A 23,790-nucleotide genomic window follows, 5' to 3' on the forward strand; every position below is an offset into this window, starting at 1 on the left:
GTCACTTTGGGTATATAGCAATTTCAAGGCTAGCCTGAGCTATTTTTTAAAAACTGTCATGTATCTTTAAAAAAAAAAAAGAAAAAAGAAAAAAAGAAAAAAAAAAACATTTTATCCAGGACAAAATAGAGAGTCTCAGAAGAAAAAGGAAGCTAAGGAAAATATAAACCTCAGGAAGTTCATGAAATTTAATGGCGGAAGAACCTTAGAAAGTTAAAAGATGCCGGGCGGTGGTGGCGCACGCCTGTAATCCCAGCACTCTGGGACGCAGAGGCAGGCGGATTTCTGAGTTCGAGGCCAGCCTGGTCTACAGAGTGAGTTCCAGGACAGCCAGGGCTACACAGAGAAACCCTGTCTCGGAAAAACAAAAACAAAAACAAAAACAAAAAACAAATCCAAAAATAACCCCCCCACCCCCAAAAAAGAAAGTTAACAGATTTCAAATTCCCTCCTAAAGCACTTCTTTAAAAAAGTGCACAACTGCTGGGCAGTGGTGGCGCATGCCTGTAATCCCAGCACTTGGGAGGCAGAGGCAGGCGAATTTCTGTGTTCGAGGCCAGCCTGGTGTACAGAGTGAGTTCTAGGACAGCCAGGGCTATACACAGAAACCCTGTCTCGAAAAACCAAAAAGTGCACAATTATTGTGGGGTGGGGTGGGTGGGCACTTTTCCAGAGTTGCTTTCAAAAGCTGGGCAGGGAGCTCCTGTCCTGTGGTGGGCCTTTTGGTTACCCAGCTGTCTGAGTAATCTATGCTCTTATAAGTAACCCCGATAAACTCACAAATTGGTTTGTTCACGGAACTCAAATTGAGTGGAATCATTCTATGGATTGTGGTTGATACCATAACTAAGATAAATGAACATCTCTGTTCAGGTTACTTCAGGTAAAGTCATGCAACATTTCACCTCAAAAACACAAAACAAATAAAAGCAAAAACTATGAGGCCAGGCATGTACAAGCTGTCTCCCTGTCTCTCTCTCACACTATCTAGTTAGTTATTTCATCAGTGGTGCTGAGGATTGAACCTAGAGCTTCCCACACTCTAGGCAAGACCTCTACCACTGACCCACATCCTCAATATAGCAACTTTTACTTTTGGAACAGTTTAACTATGTCTACCATGTGTGGAATAAAGACAAGGATGATGGAAAACTTCCTAGACAGCCAGTTAGATTTGTATTGCTGTTACCTGCTTTTATTACCCTTTGCTCTAAATATCTAAGAGCAAAACAATAGTTTTTTTTTTTTTTTGGTTTGTTTAAGATTTATTTATGTAACTGAGTACACTGTCATTTGTCTTTAGACACACCAGAAGAGGGCATCAGATCCCATTACAGATGGTTGTGAGCAACCATGGGGTTGCTGGGAATTGAACTCAGGATCTTTGGAAGAGCGAAGTCAGTGCTCCTAACTCCTGTGCCATCTCTCCAACCCCCTTGTTTGTTTGTTTTTTGTTTTGCCTTTTTTTTTTTTGAGACAGCCTAGGCTGTCCTGAAATTAGTTCTCTAGACCAGGCTGGCCTTGAACTCTCTGCTTCCCCAAAGGTGCTATCACCACCTGGCTAAATATTACAGTGTTTTGCCATAATAGGGACAAATATAACAAAATGTTACTGTAAAAGGCAGGAGTCAAGGAACTTTATAATTTATCTGTTTAAAACTTCTAAGCATCAGCATGCCAGAGTTTTGTAAGGTCTAGTATTTTGATTATGAAAGTTCTCAACACCAACACTAGAACCCATGACTAGGCAACTGTGTTGCCCAAAGTAAGGTCTGAGGACCAACAACATTAGGGTAATTCTGACATTTGTTTGAAACAGAACTTTGGGCTCACCCCTACTCAACAATCAGGATCTGCCACTCAACATTAAGCTATCATTCTCCTTTTCCTTCTTTACTTCAGACAGGTGTTGGTTACTCTGTAGCCAGGCCAGCCTAATTCTGCCTCAGCTTCCAGGGTACTAGAATTGTTACTATGTAGCTCTGGAGCTCAGAGAGAACCATCAGCCTCTGCCTCCCGAGTGTTGGGGTTAAAGGTGAGTGTGCCACCATGTCCTCACCAGCTATGCCTTTTTTTTTTTTTTTTTTTTTTTGGATTTGGTTTTTTCGAGACAGGGTTTCTTTGTATAGCCCCGGCTGTCCTGGAACTCACTCTGTAGACCAGGCTGGCCTTGAACTCAGAAATCCGCCTGCCTCTGCCTCCCAAAGTGCTGGGATTACAGGCGTGTGCCACCACTGCCTGGCTTAGCTATGCCTTTTTTAAAAGTTTTCCAAATCATACAACCTCCAAAGTTAGTATCACAGCAAACAAGAACCATAATACAAATAGCTGGAGTGGGAACAGAGAAAAGGTCCTATTTATGTTACAGACACCATCAGAAAAAAGATACTAATTCCCATGTGTGGTAAATGTTTAATGGTAGCCCTGCCAGAGAATCACTACATTATCTGGACTATTTAAATAAATATCCCATTAAAAAAAAGGAAGGACAGCTGGGCGGTGGTGGCGCACGCCTGTAATCCAGCACTCTGGGAGACAGAGGCAGGCGGATTTCTGAGTTTGAGGCCAGCCTGGCCTACAGAGTGAGTTCCAGGCAGCCAGGACTCTACAGAGAAACCCTGTCTTGAAAAAAAGCAAATCCTAAATAAATAAATAAATAAATAAATAAATAAATAAATAAATAAATAAATGGAAGGAGGAGTCCATATGGTAACACACACACAGACACACACACACACAAGCCTACCACTTGGTAGGTGGAGAGAAAAGATAAGGAATTAATGGTAGGCCTTGTTTACAAAGTCAAGGCTGACATGGGCTACATGAAAGTTTTTATAAACAAACAAACAAACAAACAAACAAACGATTAGTCAAATCAACAGTGGGGGAAAATGTTTTTTCTGTAACACCTTCTTTGGGGTTTTATAGCACATAATTGAACCAAGAAAAATCAACTGTCTCTGCTGTAAACCTGGAAACTTAAAACATTAAATACTAAATAAAAATCCTTTATAAAAGAAGTCATAGAATTATACCAGGTAGAAAAAAATAGCATATAAAGGAATGCAAATTGAAAACAATTGTGAGCTGGGCGTGGTGGCGCACACCTGTAATCCCAGCACTTGGGAGGCAGAGGCAGGTGGATTTCTGAGTTCGAGGCCAGCCTGGTCTACAGAGTGAATTCCAGGACAGCCAGGACTACACAGAGAAACCCTGTCTCAAAAAACCAAAAGAAAAAAAAAAAGAAAAAAAAAAAAGAAAACAATTGTGTGCCAAGGTGTTGAACTGACAGTACTCAATAAAAGGAACACACAACTTAAAATCCATAAACATCAGCATCTTCTTAAGCCTTAAAGGCGTCTAGAGAAACATCACATGAAAGAGAAAAGCAGCCTATCTCTGCTTAGAAATCTCAGTGCATCTCTTTGAGCGGTAAATTCCTTAGTCTAGCTTTCTCAGAAGTGATTCCCTCCTCTGAATCAATAACTAACCCAACAGTCTCTGACTTCTTTCTTTTACTCCCTGGAGGGAATACACTCCAGCTGCCTTGTCACTGTTAGCAGTTTTAATCCATCTCCTCCCTTCTTGACTCCTGCTTTAATCTCTCTCCTCTCCCATATTCCTTGTTTATGCCCACCAAACCTTTCATAGGTTTTAGTAAAGCTCTTTTGTGGAATGATACTAATAAAAAGGGGTCTACAGCATTGTATTTTCCTTAACCCCATGGAAAAGAGTCTTCCTTTCTTTCTGCTCCGTGTCAGGGGTCTTTTCCCTGTGTCTCTGAGGGCAATCTGTTTCAGAGCCTAAAGGCTACTTTCTCCATATAGATGACTTCCTATCACTTTCTCAGTTCAAAGGTAGAGAAGAGAGAAAGGCAGATTGTAGCCTTCAACATATCAGAAACAATGGGTAAAATTATTTGGTTAAATAGTTCTACCCTGGGGGTTACAGTATCACTATAAAATGATACACTGTTTCTTTGGCAATTGGGGTTTTGTTTTGTTTTTCTTTTGGGGCAGTTCTTGGGATGGAATCCAGGGCCTTGTACGAGGTTCTACCGCTCTACCACTCAATAATATCCCCTTCCCTATCACAATGCTATTCTCAGAACAGATCCTTGAATCTTCTATCATGAGGGTGGAAAAATAAAATTAAAAAGAGGGTAACAGGGGGCTGGTGAGATGGCTCAGTGGTTAAGAATACTGACTGCTCTCCCGAAGGTCCTGAGTTCAAATCCCAGCAACCACATGGTGGCTCACAACCATCTGTAATAAGAGCTGAAGCCCTCTTCTGGTGTGTCTGAAGACAGCTACAGTGTATTTACATATAATAATAAATAAATCTTAAAAAAAAAAAAAAGAGGGTAACAGATACTGCTCAGTTAGTAGAATTCTTGCATAGGACAAACAAAACCATGGGTCTGGTGCCCAGCACCCATGAAAACAAGTATACTGGTATACAACAACACAAACCAGTATAATATAGGTTTTAAAAAAAAAAAATCAAGGTCATCCTCACTTACATAGAAAGGTCTCAAGTACACAGAAAGTTTCATATCATCATACCAAGCTACATAAGACCTGTTTGAAAATAAGTTTTGTTTTTGAGACAGGGTTTCTCTGTATAATAGCCTACGTGTTCTGGAACTCACTCTGTAGACCAGACCGGCCCTAAATTCAGGGATCTATCTGCCTCTGCCTCCAGAGGATTAAAGGCATATGCCACCACATCCATCTCAAATAATTTTTAAGGGGAAAAAAAAAAGCAAATAAGCCATTATCCCATCAATTTCTAAACAGAAGAGGAAGAAGGAGCTTCCTTTAGATTGAGCACATGAGATCTTAAGACAGCTGGGGGTGAAAACTGGTTTAAGTATTTTTCTGACCTTTGACAGAGTGGATGCAAGGGCCTAACTCTAACAGAAGATACCTGAAATGTCATGCTATGCCATAACCTCAGTATATCCCTCAGGCAGTCTGCTACATCAATCCCCTTTATCCTTCTCTTGGCTTCTTTTCTCTCTCAGCTTCCTGTTGTCCAAATATTACCCATCTTCAACCTCATTTCACCATGTAGTCTTTGTCAGGTATTTCCTGTGTGCTCGACTCCAAATCTGCTGTTTCTAATCCTTCTCTTCTACCTCTTAGTTAAGCAATTTGAGTTTTTTTTTTCCTTAGAATTCTATTGAACTGCTGCTCTGAGGCATACAATGACTGTTAATGGGTAAACCCAAAAGGGACTTTTCTGTCCTTATCTGACTTGATCTCCTTGTAGAGTTTAACATTCTACCCCAGGCTTTCTCCCAGACCATCTGAAAGCTGGACATACACAGGCCACATAGTCCTATCCCCTACAAAATTGCTTTCACTGAGGTTTTGGCATTATGCCCTTAGCTTATACCAAAGGAAACATGGGTGAAATTTTATTTGCAGTAAGTACAATGCTTATTTAGAAAAGCTCTTATTGAAAAGAGATTTTTTCTTTTTTGCATTAAATTATTTTAATTTTCTATATATGGAATTATGTCTGTGCACCATGTGCTGGCTGAGGGGCCAGGGAGTGAGTGTCTGATCTCCTGGACCTAGAATCACAGCTGTGAGCTACCTTGTGAGTGCTAGAAATCAAACCCAGGTCCACTGTAAGTGCTCTTAACCAACCAGTCAAGGCAAGTAAACTCTATTTTAAACATTTTTCATTTTGTAAGCTATATAATAGACATTGTTATGTTTTTTTGTAACTGTTTACATCTTGATCAATTTATTAACATGTGGTGTTTGAATAAAAATGGCCAGGGGCTGGAGAGATGGCTCCGTGGTTAAGGGCACTGACTGACTACTCTTGTAAAGGTCATGAGTTCAAATCCCAGCAACCACATGGTGGCTCACAGCCATGTGAAACAAGATCTGATGCTCTATTATGGGGTGTCTGAAGACAGCTACAGTGTACTTACATATAATAAAAATTTTTTTTTTAAATTAAAAAAAGCTGGGCAGTGGTGGCGCACGCCTATAATCCAGCACTCTGGGAGGCAGAGACAGGCGGATTTCTGAGTTTGAGACCAGCCTGGTCTACAGAGTGAGTTCCAGGACAGCCAGGGCTATACAGAGAAACCCTGTCTTGAAAAAACCAAATTCAAAAAACCAAAAAAAAAAAAAGAAAAGAAAAGAAAAAAAATTATTTATATATATATATAAATATAAATATAAAATACAAAATAAAAAAAAAAAAAAGAAAATGGCCCTCATAGACTCATAGGGAATGACATTATAGGAGTGGGCGTGGCCTTGTTGGACAAAGAATGGGGAGGTGGGGGGCGTTGAGGTTTCAGAAGCTCAAGCCAGGCTCAGTATCATTCCATCTTCTTGTTGCCTACCAATCCAGATGTGTAACTCTCAGCTACTTCTCCAACACCATGTCTACTTGCATGCCACCATGACAATAATGGACTAAACCTCTGAACTTGTCAGTCAGCCACAATTAAATATTTCCTTGATAATAATTAGAGTTGTATCTATTTACAGCAATAAAGTTCTAGTAAGACACTCCATTCTAATTTATATTTTCTGACTTTTAAACATATTTATGCAGTGGGGTGGTGGTGGCACATGCCTTTAATCCCAGCACTCTGGGAGGCAGAGGCAGGCAGATGTCTGAGTTCAAGGCCAGCCTGGTCTACTGAGCCAAGTTCCAGGACAGTCAGGACAGAACTATACAGAGAAACCCTGCCTCGAAAAACCAAACCAAACCAAAACAAAACAAACAAAAAAAACCAAACATATTTATGCATTTGCCATTTGTATTTTCTATATACATACTCCCAAATTCTTTGTGGAACAAACTGAAATGTAAATTTAAAATTGTATATATGTATTTTTGATAAACAGAAGTTAGAGAAAAATATATAAAAACTTAAATTATTTACAACAAATTTATCAAAAGAAAAACAAAAAACAAACAAACAAACAAACAAACAAAAACCAAGCTGGCCATGATGACTCTTTCCAATGTTGATTCAAGGCCAGCCCGGACAACAAGACCCTGTTCTGTCTCAAGAAACAAATATCCAGCTGGTGGTGGTATACACCTTTTAATCCCAGCACTCAGAAGGTAGAGGCAGTGAGAGTTCTGCCCAGTCTGGTCCATGACATTCAGGTCTATACACACATACACAACCACACACCCACACCCTGTCCCAAGAAAAGAAACAAATAAATAGTAGTATGAACTAAAAAAAAACCTGCAATACCTATTTCAAAGTCAAAGAACTCAGAGCCAGGAATTGGTGACAAATGCAGTAAAATCTCAGAAATCTTTACCTTAGCCTTAAAGGCAGAATATTGGAGTCTAAGGGTGTCCACTAGAGCTACAGAGAATTCAAGGCCGCCCTGAGCTAAGTGAGAGCCAAGTCTATAAAAAAAAAAACAAAAAAACCCAAAAACTATATAGGACCTCAGTGGTTCAGTGTTCAGTATCTTAGTAAACACCACACATACTCAAAGCAGTAAGTTCCAACTCTAGCATCAGAACAGGAGAAAAGAAAAAAACGACACAGATGAACAGCTTTTAAATCCGAGGAGGACAAAGGCTATGTAATATATACTAGAAAACAGGGTTGTGCTTGGTGGTGCACATTCCAGCACCTGGAAGGTGGAGGCGGGGGCGGGGGCGGAGGCGGAGGCAGGCAGATCTCTGAGTTCCAGGTTAGCCTGGTCCACAAAGCCGGAGATAGCCAGGTGTCTGGTACAGAGAACACTAAAAAACCTAAAGAGGAATGGGGGTGTGTGCAGAGGAAACAGAAAAGAGATGATTACCTTAAACAAAGACTAGCAGGGATACATCGCTCAGCTAGTAGAGAGTGGCTGCCTAGCATGCACAAGACCCTGTGTCCAATTCTCAGCACTATGTAAACTGGGAATGAAGTCAAGTACCTACAATCCTAGCACTTCAAACATAAAGGCAGGACAATCTGAAGCACAAGGTCACCTTCAGCTAAACAGGGAGTCTGAGGGAAGCTTGGCCTACAGATTCTGGCCAAAAACAAAAAAAAGTATTTACAACATCTATAACAATATACTAATCTTGTTACATAAACCAAAGAAACACTAACATTTGTATGTAAAGGCCAAAAGAAAAATCTGGGCAAAAACCATAAATATACTGGGAAAACCAAACAGTTTGCTCAAGTCAATACTCCTTCCAAAGGTACAAAGGACCAGGAGTTCAAAGACACCATAGGTTCTACCTGACATCCCCTTCCTTGAAAAACAAACAAAAAACCAAAACACCACCACCACCATCAGTGGTAGTAAAGACAAAGGACACCGCTCAGTGGCAGAAAGCTGGGTCCCATCCTGTATACCAAATCAAGCAAAACCCTCAAACAAATGGGAGATAAAGAAAAGATATTTGGAACCTCATTAATAAAGAAATAAAAGGAGTATGGCAGTGGCGGCACTGGCTACAGCTGTCACAGTTACTTTCCAGTGTCTGTCATGCTGCAGTTAAACTAGTAACTGAGGATGTGAATAAAGGAAAGCATCATCTAGTTCAGTGCCAAGATTAGCTGAGTGTTTGTTGCACATGTTCAAAACTGACACAAAATTTCCAAGTACCTTTGACAAAAAGGTTCCATTAATAGGTGGTCATGGAAACTCCTGATAAAGAGTAAAAGAGGTGTGTGTGTGTTTGTGTGTGTGTGTGTGTTGCATTCAGGAGCCACAGGAAGTCAGAAGAGAGTATCAGAACCCCTGACATTGCACTTACAGACAGTTGTGTTCCAGGCAGTAGGTTCTGGGAGCTGAAACTGGGTCCTCTGCAAGAGCAGTTAAATACTCATTTTTGGTTTTGTTTTCCTGTGAAGCCCTGGTTGTCCTGGAACTCATTCTGTGTAGATCAGGTTGGCCTCAAACTCAGCTCCACAGGTCAAGTGGATCCCCTCCCTAGTGCTGGGAATTAAAGGTAATGCCACCTTGCCTGCTCAGTAAAGTATTCTTATTTGCTGAGCAGTGTTGTCAGCCCCTTGTAGTGTACTTCCCCCCAGAGTGAGAGTAGACAGAATCAGTCACTAGGAACCACACACTTACAGTGGCATGGGTATGTTAGCAGGTAACTTGCAGGAATTGGCTGTCTCTACCTAGGGAATCCAGAGTGTTGAATTCAGGTTGTCATGCTTGCTGGCCAGAGCAAAGCCATCTCACTAGCCCCAAAGTTTTGGTTCTTCATGACTAATTACAGAAACTTAGGTACTTTGTCATCTTGAGTCAAAGAATAGTATACACTGTAGACGCACGCGTGCACACACACAATTAAACACACACACACACACACACACACACACACACACAAACCAAACCAAGAATGAACAAAATCCACACCAGAATTCCAGTTCTATTTTTTCTACCAATAAGCAAGGAGGCCTACAGTATACAATCTTTTTTGCCTCAGTTTCCCTTTCTTTAAAAAAATGGTATCTACTCCACAGATTTCTTTAAAGATAAGAGAATAACCACTGTATGATAGCAGGTTTTTAGGATCTTAAAGGCCACCATCCAAGACAAAGCATTTTAGGAATTTAGGTGAACAGTAGCATTAACATGTCTTTTTTTGTTTGTTTTGAGATAAGTTTTCTCTGTATAACTCTGGCTGTCCTGAAACTTACTTTGTAGACCCTGTCTCTGCCTCCCAAATACGGCAATTAAATATGGGCACCACCATCCTCAACTTGTGCATGCCTCAATTACCTAAAATTCCAATAGAAAAATCTTAAAGTCCCCCATGAAAATGACTTTTTGGATGAATTCTTAAGTTTCTTTAAGAGTTGGTAACTGATCAAATACCAAAATGGGGAGGGGGGGATTAAGAGTTCTTTAAAGAGGGCTGGAGAGATGGCTCAGCGGTTAAGAGCACTGACCGCTCTTCCAAAGGTCCTGAGTTCTAATCCCAGCAACCACATGGTGGCTCACAACCATCCGTAATGAGATCTGGTGTCTTCTTCTGGGGTGATTGAAAACAGCACAGTGTTCTAACATATAATAAATAAATAAATCTTTAAAAAAAAAAAAGAGTTCTTTAAAGAAAGATGACTGCTGAAATGCATGTGACAAACATATATGCATACATTTGGGTACACATACATATCAGAATATACATATATATGTTTTGGTTTGGTAAGAAATAAAACGGGGAGATACAGTTGAGAGCCAAGTATGTTTGATGTCTTGGGTTTGGTCTCGAGTACTGCAAAAACAAAATAACAAGTAAAACAGGTAGGAAAATAGCTTGGTAAGTAAAACATTGGTCATACAAGTAAGTGTGAGGACTCAGGAATCTAATTCACAGAACCTATGTATAAAAGCTGGGTGGAAGTGTGGACCTATTTTATGTCTAGGGCTAGCAGGCCAGTAGATAAACTGGTGAGCTCAAAGTTTAGTGAGATCCTGACTCAAAAAATAAATGACAAACTGAAATCATTCACACAACATAAACCTCTAAACTGAAAAAAAAAATTAATTCAGCATTGACTTCTGACCTCTTTCTACAAGCACCTGCACACAGGGGTTCATATATGTTTCAGGAATGTGTCACATAAAAAACCAATAATCTTTGTGTTTGGTTTTTCTAACTTGTAGATTGTGTTAGTAATGTACCGTATCTTCCTAAAATATGGCTAAAATGCTCATGATGAAAGAAGGAAAATAGAGGAGAATGAGCCTTAGTCTCAGCGACTTGACACACTGAGGCAGGAGGGTCACTCAAGATCAGGAGTTTGGAGGGGACCTAGGCAATATAGGGACTCTCATCTTTTAAAACACAAGAGGTTCAGCCTACACTCATAATATTCAAGGGGCTGAATCAGGATCTTGAATTCGAAGCCAGATTGGTTTATACAGCAAGATTGTATCTATCAAATACACATGTAATAAAAAACATTCATAATGGTTGATGCTTACTGAATCAAGTTCAGACTCTCTGGCTCAGCTCCCAGCTCTGTACAGTTTGTTCCCATCCCTGATTCATTTAACCTCATCTTTGAGTACTCTCTGCTAGGCATCTTTCTTTACACCAGTGTCTGCTGCCTTGCTCTCCTAGCTCAAAACATCTCCTACATCAAAATCTTTTCAACCTTGTCCAGGGCAGACTGACTTTGTTTTTGCTTTAACTATAACATGATACTCTGTATCTGCCATCTTCCTTCAACAAACTAGTTTTTAAAGGTGGGAAGAAAAATAAAATACTGATTATATGTTAAGTGAAAGCCTAACTATGAATTTATTTTCCTCATTGCAATATTAATGTCAATTTTCCTCCCTCCCTCCATTTTTAGAGACAAAGACTCATTATCTGGCTTGAGCTGACCTTTTGAATTCCTAAGGAAATCTAGCTAGCACCATCAAATTTGCAATCACATGCCCAGGTATTAATTTTTGACTACATAAGCTGGGCAGTGGTGGCGCACACCTGTAATCCCAGCACTCTGGGAGGCAGAGGCAGGCAGATTTCTGAGTTTGAGGCCACCCTGGTCTGCAGAGTGAGTTCCAGGACAGCCAGGGCTATACAGAGAAACCCTGTCCTGAAAAAACCAAATTCAAAAAACCAAAAAAAAAAAAAAAAAAAGAAAAAAAATTTGACTATAAAAATTTTAGTAATATAGTATACATAGAGTAAACTATCAAAATAAACACTTCATAGTCATCATTGCAGCATTTAGTCATTGGGAGAAAAGTTATGTTTTCAACAGTCTGTCACTGATAATAAAACCAGGGTTTGGCTGGATATGGTGGCATATTCCTTTAATCTCAGCACTCAGGAGACAAAAGAGGCACGTGGATATACATAGAGATGCTGAGAAAAACAAAAACCTGGGTTTCAAGGTACACACCTATAATTGCACATGAAGGGCAGAGAAGAGAGCACTGCTGAGAATTTTGAGGTCATCTTGATCTACATACTGTGTTCCAGACCAACCAGGACTATGTAGTGAGTCAAAACAGAAAGTAAGGCCTGTGTGGTGTCGCCAAGCACTTAGGAGATTAGAGTAGCAGGATCTGGAGTCCCAGATCATCATGGGCTACAAGGCTGAAGACAATCTAAGCTATATGAAACCCTATCTCAAAAGCCCTATATGTAACCACACATTATAACATCTGCTTGATAGTTTGAGAAATTTTTATTATAAATTTACACTGTGAAGACTAAAAAAAGTCCTACATTAACAAATGAATAGGTCCATAAGCATATCCCAAGCCAACTGGAGCTGCCCTGTAAGACCCTGTCTCAAAAAGATGAAGGAGCCCCTAAGTAGTTCAACTAGTAGAGAGTACTTAGGCTGATATATACTAAACACTGGGTTGGAATCCCAGCACCATATAAACCATGCAAAGTGGATACAACCTCAAGCACTCAGAAGACAAGAGGCAGAAAGATTGGAGCTCAAGGCCAGCCTGAGGCTACAAGAGAACCTAAGGAAAGCAAACGGGAAAGAAAAGGAGCCGGCTAAAAACATGTTGCTTTTTTTTTTAAAGCAACAATTATGAAAGTCTAACATGAAGGTCATCTACGAAAGGTCATTATGAACCATAAGATATCAACATAAGGCAGAAAACAAGACAGATACTTTGATTTGCAATTTACTATATCAGGCTAGTCTTGAAACTTTTAGAATCTTTCCTGCCTCTTGGCTCCTGACAGCTTGTGTAACTCAATTTAGTTTCCAGATCTTTTGTTTTGGTTTTCAAGACAGTGTTTCTCTGTGTATCTTTGGCTGTCCTAAAACTCACCCTGACCTCAAATTCAGAGATCTACTTGCTTTTGCCTCCTGAGTACTGAAATTAAAAGTGTGCACCACCAACTCCCAGCTTCCAGGTATTTTTCTAAAATAGATTTCAGATTTTAATTGTATGTGTATGTGTGTGTGTGTGTACATACACGAACATACATGTTTGTACTCTTGTGCATACTGGAGGTTATAGACAACTTGGTTGTCCTGGAACTCTATCTGTATACCGGGCTGGTCTCTGCCTCCACACCTGGAAATTTTTCTTTGCTTTTCTTCCTTCCTTTCTTTCTCTTTGAAAAAGAGATATTTCATCATGGCCAAGATTCTTGTGACTCTTCTACCTCAGCTCCAAAGAGTGTTAGGATTACAACTGTGTGCCATAATACAAGCTTAAAATTACATAATTTTTTTTTAATAAAAAGGCTACCTAGGATAGGATTATAAGTATGTGACATCATGCCAGCTTGCAGATAAATAGATGTTTTATTTAAAAAAAAAAAAAAAAGCCAGGCAGTGGTGGCGCACGCCTGTAATCCCAGCACTCTGGGAGGCAGAGGCAGGTGGATTTCTGAGTTCGAGGCCAGCCTGGTCCACAGAGTGAGTTCCAGGACAGCCAGGGCTACACAGAGAAACTCTGTCTTGAAAAAACCAAATCCAAAAAAAAAAAAAAAAGCTAGCCAAAGTGGTCGTGGTGGCACAAGCCTTTAATCTCAGCACTCAGGAGGCAGAGGAAAGTAAAGTATGAGTTCAAGGCTAGCCTGCCCTACAGATCAAGTTCTAAAACAACCAGGACTACAAACTCTGTCTTGGGAGGGAGCCAATCTGGTCACAAGTGATTTTGATGCCAGCCTAGACTATGTGAGAGACTCTTATTTCAAGAAACTGCAAGAGGTGTTATGAGAGATGGCTCAGCGGTTAAGATCATGTACTGCTTTTGCAGAGGACCCAAGTTCAGTTCTCAGCACTCAAACTCCAGCTCCAGAGGAATCCAGGTTCAACAGTTCTGACCTCTGAATGAACTCTCACGAGCACATACTAACACCCACCCACCCACCCCCACACAGTTTTAAAGAAAGAAAAATTCGTAGCTCCTTCTTAAGTTAAAAGAAGTCGGACAAAGGTTTCAAGTAAAGCAGAGAGAAACAAGCCTGGTCTACATCATCCAACTGGCAACACTGTTCCTTCCCAAATAAGCTTTCTACACAGGACTTATTTTCTTAGCTTCCTCATCTGATAGCAAAGAAAAAAATAGCAGCTAAATAACAGGATGACTGCTGTGAAGAAAGGGTAACACGGGCTAGAGAGATGGCTCAGCTATTAAAGGCTATGCTCATGACCAAAAACATAAGAGAGGTTAACATACTTCCCAGACTTTGGCAGAGAGGGCAACTTGTATGGATAAAAAAGGATTTCAAGTACCCCATGCCTCCCAGCACTTGGAGGCAGAAGTAGGCAGATCAGTGTGAGTTTGAGGGTGGTCTAGTATACAGTGAGTTACAGGACAGCCAGGGCCACATGTTGTGACCTGGTCTCAAAAACAAAACCAAAAAAGACTAAAAAAAATAAAAATTAAAAAAAAAAAAAAGAACTTCAGTAAGAGAAATCATTAAAGCTATAATCTCTCTCTCACATGAGATTTATCTGTAGTTCATATGTATGAATATTTTGCCTGCACTTGTGTGCCTTGAGGCCAGGGAGGCTAGAAGCTGGCATCAGATCTTTTAGAACTGTATTTACCTATATTTGTAAGCTGCTATGTGAACAATGGGAACAAAAATTCCATCTTTCACAAGTGCTGTTTTTTAACTGCTGAGCCTTCTCTTCAGTCCCATAAAGAAAAAATCCACTCCACCCCCAATCTCATATTGGTGGTGGTCCTGGGCCCCCTGCACATGATTAACAGAAGCTAAGCAAGTGCTTAACAGACACCTAGATTGTAACTAAAGCATGTGCTAGTCCCCTGGTTCCTTAGTACCACTGTCTAGGTTAGACTTTTACTGCTGTGAACAGACACCATGACCAAGGCAACTCTTGTTTAAAGATTTATCCATTTAATTTATATGAGTACATTGTAGCTGTATACAGCTACAATGTACACAGCAGAAGACATCAGATCCCATTATAGATAGTTGTGAGCTACCATGTGGTTGCTGGGAATTGAACTCAGCACCTCTGGAAGAACAGTCAGCGCTCTTAACCACTGAGCCATCTCTCCAGCCCCCAAGGCAACTCTTAGAAGGACAACATTTAATTGGGGCTGGTTTATAGGTTCAGAGGTTCAGTCAAGTATCATCAAGGCAGGAGCATGGCAGCACCTAGGCAGGCATGGTTTAAGGGGAGCTGAGAGTTCAATATCTTCATCTGAAGGCTGCTAGCAGAATACTCATTTCTAGGCAGCTAGGATGAAGGTCTTAAAACCCAGGCCACACAGTGACACATCTAATCCAATAGGCCACACCTAATCCAACAGGGCCATACTCTAATAGTGCCACTCCCTGGGCCGAGCATATACAAACCACCACAACCACAAAACCCAAAAACCTCAAATGTATAATTGTGATTTTGTTTTAGAGGCTCTTTTTTAAGGGTAGCCAATTTATTCCACGTACTAAACATTTGAACAGAGAAAAGGCTTAAAGGAAGTCAATATTACTGGCACAGTACTAATGGAAAATTGGGTCCCAAGCAACTTCTCTACAACCCAACTATGGAGTAAAGCAACCTAACACCTCCTTTTCCTTATTTTCCTAAGAGTGACTGCCAAGAATCACCAGAGCCTCCTTATCCCTAAGCAGCAGCTCAGAATCACCATCTCTGAACAGTACTACAAGCTTTCATCAGTTAGAATACTAAAAACAGCTGAAATTGCGGTAAGTTTATCACTAATAATTACACAAGAGGAATAAAACATACAATTTAGGGTTTATACAGAGCTAACATAACCTACATTTGGGGGGGCAGGGGGGCAACCAGGAGCAGTGTTTCTTAAAACTATTTTTAAAAAATATCAGAATCACCGGGTGAACTTAAAAAATATAGAGAGATTTTGATACAGAGATGTGGGGTAGATAAAACCTTATTATGTAAAGTCCCCAGGTCACCAACAGATCCTGTTTATAATCTAAGCACTTGAGGAGAGGACAGGTGATTTCAGACTATAATCATATCTCATATTGAATGTATGTTCCAAAGTTTCAAAGTTACTGGCCTAAAATAAAAAGTATAGGTTTATATTTTTTAATGTGATGCCATTCTCCCACGCACACACACTTTTGAGATAAGACTTCACACTGGCCTCAAACTCACTGATGGAATCCTCCATCTCTGGAGTGCTAGGAATGCGAGTATGAGCTACAATATTTGGCTTATTTATTTTTAGATTAAAAATCTGCAAAGCTGCTAGGTGTGATTGTGCATGACTTTAATCCCAGCACTCAGGAGGCAGAGGCAGGAGGATCTCAAGAGTTTAAGGATTATACAGAGACCCTACCACTTGATAGAACCACTACATTTCTATTTGGCTAGAGGTAGCTGGGAGGACTTAATAAGGTTATTAAGTCAGAAATCTCACAGCTTATATTCGACAACAAATACCTATACTGCATAGCATAATGCTAAGAATAAAAATAGCAACATAATGCTCTTAACACAGATCAAGACTATTTGGGAACAAGCCCCAATATCCTCAGTGAGTATAATAAAGTATCATAGACTAGAATATGGATAATAAAAGAATTATGTAACAAAAATCTCAAAAGCAAAGATACATATATATCACATACTACTTATTGAAATTAAAAGACCAAAGAAATATTAGATTTTTAAAAACAATTTGTCAAACAGGATACTTCTTAAAAATACAGTGTTCAGTTGGGCACTGGTCGTGCATGCCTTTATAATCCCAGCACTTGGGAGGCAGAGGCAATGTGGATACAAAAATAATGTTAAACCTCGAGTTACAGTTGGGTATGAGGAACCTAATCCTGGTTCTCTTGCAAGAGCAGCAAGCACTAAGGAATCTCTACCCCCATGACATTACCCCCCAGCACTAGTAACTGAACCTGCTTCACAAATAATAGGAAAGGCTTCTAACACTTCTCTATATCCTCAACCCTCAAAATTCAGTATAAATTATTAATTAAAGGAGTATGCTGGGGCTGATGAGATGCCTCAGAGGGTAAAAGCACTTGCAACTAAATCTGATGGTCTGCATTTGGTCCCCAGAATTTTCCTAGTGGAGATAACTGACTCCTCCAAATTGTCCTATGACCTCCAATATGCACAAGAGCACAACATGTTTATTTATGTGTGTGTATACACACACACACACACACACACACAGATACCTGTAATTCTAGCACAAGGGAGAATGAGGCAGAATTATCTTTCATTTCAGGCTAAAAGTCTAGGCTATACACAGCCAGAGCTATCTCAACAAGCCAGCAAGCCAGCCAGCAAGCATTAGCAACAAAAACATCATTTCTCTCAAATGTTTCCACTATGATGCCCATAAGTAATCCTTTTCATTCTACACATTCACACCTCATTTTGTTGAAGATCTTACTCTTCAAAACAGTAATACAGTTTGCACTCTGCTTCAAATATAGTGACTTATTTAAATATAATTTTTGTTTTGTTTTCAACAGGTTTCACTAAGTAGCCTTGGTTGGCCTAGAACTCACAGATCTGCCTGCCTCCCCAGCACTAGGACTAAAGGCATGCACCACTACACCTAGTAAATACAACAATTTTTTAAAGTTACTTCTAGCTAAATTATTTAAGTCATTATACCCTAAATTAGCATAATTTAAGCTCCAGGAAAATGGTCAATTTTATGTTTGGCTTCAAGTGCTGTAAAATTGTTATCACCTTGTACCCTTAAGGCATTCATATCTAAATTTGAAAAATAGGGATCGGGCTGGAGAGATGGCTCAATGGTTAAGAGCACTGACTGTTCTTCCAGAGGTTCTGAGTTCGATTCCCAGCTCACATGGTGGCTCACAACCATCTGTGATGGGATCAGAAGCAGTCTTCTGGTGTGTCTGAAGACAGCTACAGAACTCATATACATAAAATAAATAAATAAATCTTTAAAAAAAAAAGGAAAAAGAAAAGAAAAATAGGGATTAAATACAGTTAGGTAGACTTTAAGACCAGCAACCAGGAGGCGGAAGCAAGCGGATCTCTGAATTTGAGGCCAGACTGAACTACAAGTGAGTTCCAGAACGGCAAGTGTTAAACACAGAGAAACCCTGTCTTGAACTTGAAAAACCAAAACAACAACAAAATGGGAAAAAAGTTCTAGTAACCACTTAAATAGACTCATGTCACTGTACATACATTAGCATTTGGAGTTCCCACCTCTATGGCAGGTGAGATGGCACAAGAGTAGAGGTACTTGCCACCAAGCCTGACGGCCTGAACTCAAGCCCTGAACACATTGAGTGAGAATGATTCCCAAACCGCCCTCTCTTCTCCACACACGCAGCACACCCCCACTGACATATACAGCACACAAAGTAGTTTTTAAAAAATGAACTTTGAACTCTTTGGGAAAATTCCTTTTTCCATTATACAAATTTTACATCCCCCCCCACCCCAAGGGTAACAAAAGATGTGCTTTTGTTAGCATGAAAGGAGGTAATCGCTGGGCGGTGGTGGCGCACGCCTTTGATCCCAGCACTTGGGAGGCAGATGTAGGTGGATTTTTGAGTTCGAGGCCAGCCTGGTCTACAGAGTGAATTCCAGGACACCCAGGGCTACACAGAGAAACCCTGTCTTGGAAAAAAAAAAAAAAAAAAAAAAAGGAAAAGAAAGCAGGTGATCTTATATCAAATCCTACTTAGTTATTTAGAAATCTCAGAGCAGAACAGACCCTCTATGTTATGAGATCTTTTCCAAATACCCTATAACAATCCATTACTTAATAGCAAAGAGTACAGATTAGCAATAATTGATAATGACTATTATAATACAAAGCAAATATAGGCCAGTTAGACTAACTCCAAAAATTAAGAAAAATTTTATCCCAGATACTAGATACTCCAAAGGAAAAAAAAATATCTGTTCCATATTAAAATTATAAAACTGTAAACTGTCACTCACCATTTCACATCATAGCCCCAAAAATCAAAACGTATAACCCAAAGGTTTCTACAGAAAAGATATCATATCTGCTTTGTCAACCAACTAGTATATGGTACTAACATTTTCATATCCAGGATCTCATAATGTAGAGATTGTTCTTGCCTGCTCTGAATTATACAATATACTGCATCTCCTCCTATGTTCAAAACTACCCAGAAGATCCTCTAGACCTAGGTGACAGTACATCATGCCTATTTTCTTAATTTTTAATTTTCCCAAGGGTGGCCGTCACCTTGGGATTCTCCCATGTAAGGAAGCACAGGTCTGTCACTGGGCCCACCCAGATAGTCCCTTTAAAGAGCAAATAATGGAACAGACATTTACCTCTCCGTGGCTGCAAGATCAGTTTGAGGAAGGACAACAAAACCCAGATCTCCAGTCCCTAGCTTCGAGTCTGTCTGCTAGTGCATCGTGTTCTTTGGTTCTAGATTTGTGGTCATTCTAAAAGAAAAACAGAAATCATTTAATAAAAACAGCAAATTCATATAAATACACCACACAGCATAAAACTGAGAATTCCTATAATTGAGAAAACTGAGGATTCCTATAATTGGGGGGGGGGGGGGGGGAAACCCCAACTGACTAGCTGGTTGTGATAATGAAGGCCTACAATATCAGCACCTGGGAAGCAAAGGCAAGAGAATTGCCAATAGTCCAAAGCCAACCTGGGCTACAAACCAAGATCCTTTCTAAAAAACAAAACCCCACCACCACGCAATTCCTGCTACTACACTGATTAACTGAACAGTTCACGAATGCCCGTCACGCCAACAATACAACAGTTATGTACTTTTCAGCCATTCACTGAATATACACAGATTAAAAGGATTTGATCATGCCGGGGCGGTGGTGGCACACGCCTGTAATCCCAGCACTCTGGGAGGCAGAGGCAGGCGGGTTTCTGAGTTTGAGGCCAGCCTGGTCTACAGAGTGAGTTCCAGGACAGCCAGGGCTACACAGAGAAACCCTGTCTGGGGGTGGGGGGGTGGGGGGTGGGGGGGAAGGATTTGATCATGATACATATACTCAAACACCAGAAATTAACTCCTATAGTTGAAGTAACAATCTTTTAGTTGTTTTCTTATTATCAATAAACAGTGAGTAGTGTAATTACTAATTAAGTTAGTTTGCACCACAAACTGGTAAGCTTATTAACAGACAGGAAGCTTTTGCTGACCTTCGAAAATCTTTGACACACAATAATCAAATACTTGCGCCTTACTTCAGTGAAATAATGAATACAATATTTTTCCTCCCTGAACTACCAATAAACTGTCATGTTTCAAGCAATGGTAGAATAAAATCTAACTCTACTTAAAAAGAAAGAGGTGGCTGGGCGGTGGTGGCACATACCTTTAATCCCAGCACTTGGGAGGCAGAGGCAGACGGGTTTCTGAGTTCAAGGCCAGCCTGGTCTACAGAGTGAGTTTCAGGACAGCCAGGACTACATACACAGAGAAATCCTGTCTCGAAAAACCAAAAGAGGTGTGTGTGTGTGTGTGTGTGTGTGTGTGTGTGTGTGTGTGTGTGGAGAGCCAAATCTAATGACCCAATACCTTTTAATCCCAGTTCTCTAGACTCTAGAGTCAAAGGCAGGAAGATTCCTCCAAATCTGAGGCCAGCCTCAGGTACACAACAAATTCCAGGATTGTCTGAGCTACTTAAGAAAGACCATGCCCCCAAAGAAAGAAAGAAAGAAAGAAAGAAAGAAAGAAAGAAAGAAAGAAAGAAAGAAGGAAGGAAGGAAGGAAGGAAGGAAGGAAGGAAGGAAGGAAGAAAGGAAGAAAAGAAAGGAAAAAAAAGAAAGGAAAGGGAAGGGAAGGGAAGGGAAGGGAAGGGAAGGGAAGGGAAGGGAAGGGAAGGGAAGGGAAGGGAAGGGAAGGGAAGGAAAGAAGGGAGGGAGGGAGGGAGGGAAACAGACAGGCAGACAGACAGACAGAAAATGAATCACCCAAGTGAAATACTCTTTTTAAGAGTATTCAAAGATGGTGGTGTATACTCATAGTTCCAGTACCTGGGAGATAGAAGTAGTTGAGTTTTGAGGCGTGAGACTATCTAAGAAATAAAAAAAATAAAAAAATTTGAAAAAAAGGGAAAGGGGGGCTAGAGGGTTGGCTCAGCAGTCAACAGCACTTGCTGATCTTACCAAGGACCCAGATTTAGTTCCCAATACCCACATGGCAGCTGTCTGTAACTCCAGTTCCAGGAACTCTAAGGCCTGCTGACATTCATAGGTACCAAGTATGCACTTGGAATATATACTATACATACATGCAGGTAAAAACATTCATACACAAAAAATTTAAAAAATTCTTATAATTAACAAAGAATTTTTTAAAATGATATATAAGGTACAACAAAAAAGAAATCCATCCCATAATTTTAGCTAGCTCAATAAAACTAATATAATACCTTTAAAACTCATGATAGCCGGGCAATGGTGGAGCATTCTTGTAATCCCAGCACTCTGGGAGGCAGAGGCAGGCAGATTTCTGAGTTCGAGGCCAGCCTGGTCTACAGAGTGAGTTCCAGGACAGCCAGGGCTATACAGAGAAATCCTGTCTAGAAAAAACCAAATCCAAAAAACAAACAAACTTCTCGGGATAATGGACTGAGAAGATGGCTCAGCTGTTAAGAGCATTGGATGCTCTTCCAGAGGACCTGGGTACTATTCCAGCACCCACATGGCAGTTCAAAACCGGCTGTAACCCCAGTTCTTGGGGATACATCACCCTCACAAAGGCATACATGTAGTCAAAACACCAATGTACACGAAATAAAAATAAATAAAAATTTAAAACAAAACCCCCAAACCCCCCAAGGTAATGAGATGGCATGGCTTTTGTTGGGGGGCAGCTTGCCATAAACAATTTCATAGTGAATTCCACATCACCAAGGAACAGAATTTACATCCCTGATTTTTTTTTTTTTTTTTGATTTTTCAAGACAGGGTTTCTCTGTGTAGCCCTGGCTGTCCTGGAACTCTGTAGATCAGGTTGGCCTCGAACTCAGAAATCCACCTGCCTCTGCCTTGAAGGCGTGCGTCACCTCTGCCCGGCAAAAATTTCTTAATTATTCCAGAATAAAGATCAAGTATAAGAAAAATACACTACTCCTGAAGTATATGCTAATAGTTTATATAATGCTCCATCTTTACATTCAAATACTAAAACACTAAAACATATACACACACATACAGGCACATGCAAATATTGGCCAGAAAGATCTGAAGATAGTGACTAGAAAGTCTGTATGGTATTCTCGGTTTAAGCCTGTAATTCCAATACTTGAGAGGCATAGACAAAACAAAGGCTTTTTGCAACCTGTCTCACAACTATTTTTTTTTAATATTAAAAAATAAAAATAAAGAGCCGGGCGGTGGTGGCGCACGCCTGTAATCCCAGCACTCTGGGAGGCAGAGGCAGGTGAATTTCTGAGTTCGAGGCCAGCCTGGTCTACAAAGTGAGTTCCAGGACAGCCAGGGCTATACAGAGAAACCCTGTCTCAAAAAAACCAAATCCAAATATATAAATAAATAAATAAAATAAAATAAAATAAAAATAAAAGATTCATTTCTATGTTATGCATGAGCAGAGGCCAGAAGTCAGGACAGTAAATATCCTTAAACAGGAGTTAGACATGGCTGTGAGTCATGGTGTGGGTGATGCACAGAACCTGGACCCTCTTAGCAGTGCTCTTCACTACTGAGCCATCTCTCCAGTCGCAGAAGGGTTTCTTTTCGTTGTTTTGTTAAGTATTTATTTTTGAGACAGGAATCATTATATAGGCCAGGATGATCTCAAACTCATGATCCTCCTGCCTCAGCCTCCTGAATGCTGAGATTACAGGTTTGTACAACCACCATGCTTGGCTTTAAGTGTTTTTGAAGATAAACGGGAGCTGGGGCAGTGGTGGGGAACGCCTTTGATTCCAGCATTTGGGAAGCAGAGGAGGTGGATTTCTGATTTCGAGGGCAGCCTGGTCTACAGAGCGAGTTGCAGGACAGCCAGGGCTACACAGAGAAACTCTGTCTTGAGAAACCACAAAAACGAGAATAAATGGGTATGACAAATCTACATATCTACATATCCAAGAGTAGTTATTTGCAACATTACACATATTTGTCTCTATTGTTCTTCCTAAACCTGGAAACTCAAGTTATTTGAAGGATCTATTTTTACTTATAGTTTGAAGCCAAATGTCTAGCACCAAGACATGTAAACAGGATATAAAGACGGCCAAGTCAGAGTTCCTACATTAAAAAGAAAGAGATGGTGCCGCAAAGATAATAATGTAGGATGATTGTGATGCTAGCTGCATCCCTAGGAGAAAAAAGGCTCAAAAGGAAACTTTCTGCCAGTAAGTACAACTGTTCAAGATTCGGTCCTAGACTCCTCCCTAAGGCATTAGTCAGCCACATATGGAGTCTGCCAAGGAACTCCCAAGCCAGTCATTAGTCTCAGTTGGGTTCCTTTAATTCTGAATATTCTTTTTCAAAAATCTTAAAACTCTTTAGAACATATCTTAAAGTCAACTTTTGCACCTCTTAAATTGTCTTACAAGGTTGGAGAGACCCCTAAGAATTTTTCAACTACTCTTCTTTTTTCGAAACAGGGTTTCTCTGTGTAGCCCTGGCTGTCCTGGAACTCACTTTGTAGACCAGGCTGGCCTTGAACTCAGAAATCCACCTGCCTCTGCCTCCCAAGTGCTGGGATTAAAGGCGTACACCACCACGGCCTGGCTTTTTCAACTACTCTTAAATAAGCAGGATTTTTTTATGTATGCAGACATTAGTGTAACTGTGTCACATTATTGATTTAAGTAAGATAAATCCTTGGGCTGGGCAAGATGACTCTGCGGGCAAAATC

General features: G+C 40.3%; 1 protein-coding gene across 4 annotated transcripts in view; it reads right to left on the reverse strand.

Moving 5' to 3' along the window:
- Ctcf (CCCTC-binding factor) overlaps positions 1–23,790 on the reverse strand; it is a 51,561-nt gene that overhangs the window by 23,806 nt on the left and 3,965 nt on the right. For all 4 annotated transcript variants that reach the window (XM_052166560.1, XM_052166559.1, XM_052166558.1 and 1 more), the window contains exon 2: positions 19,247–19,363. The gene's annotated coding sequence lies outside the window, so the exon portion shown is untranslated. The remainder of the gene's footprint in view (positions 1–19,246; positions 19,364–23,790) is intronic.

The sequence above is a fragment of the Apodemus sylvaticus genome, chromosome 21 (assembly GCF_947179515.1).
Source record: "Apodemus sylvaticus chromosome 21, mApoSyl1.1, whole genome shotgun sequence".
Classification (NCBI taxonomy): domain Eukaryota; kingdom Metazoa; phylum Chordata; class Mammalia; order Rodentia; family Muridae; genus Apodemus; species Apodemus sylvaticus.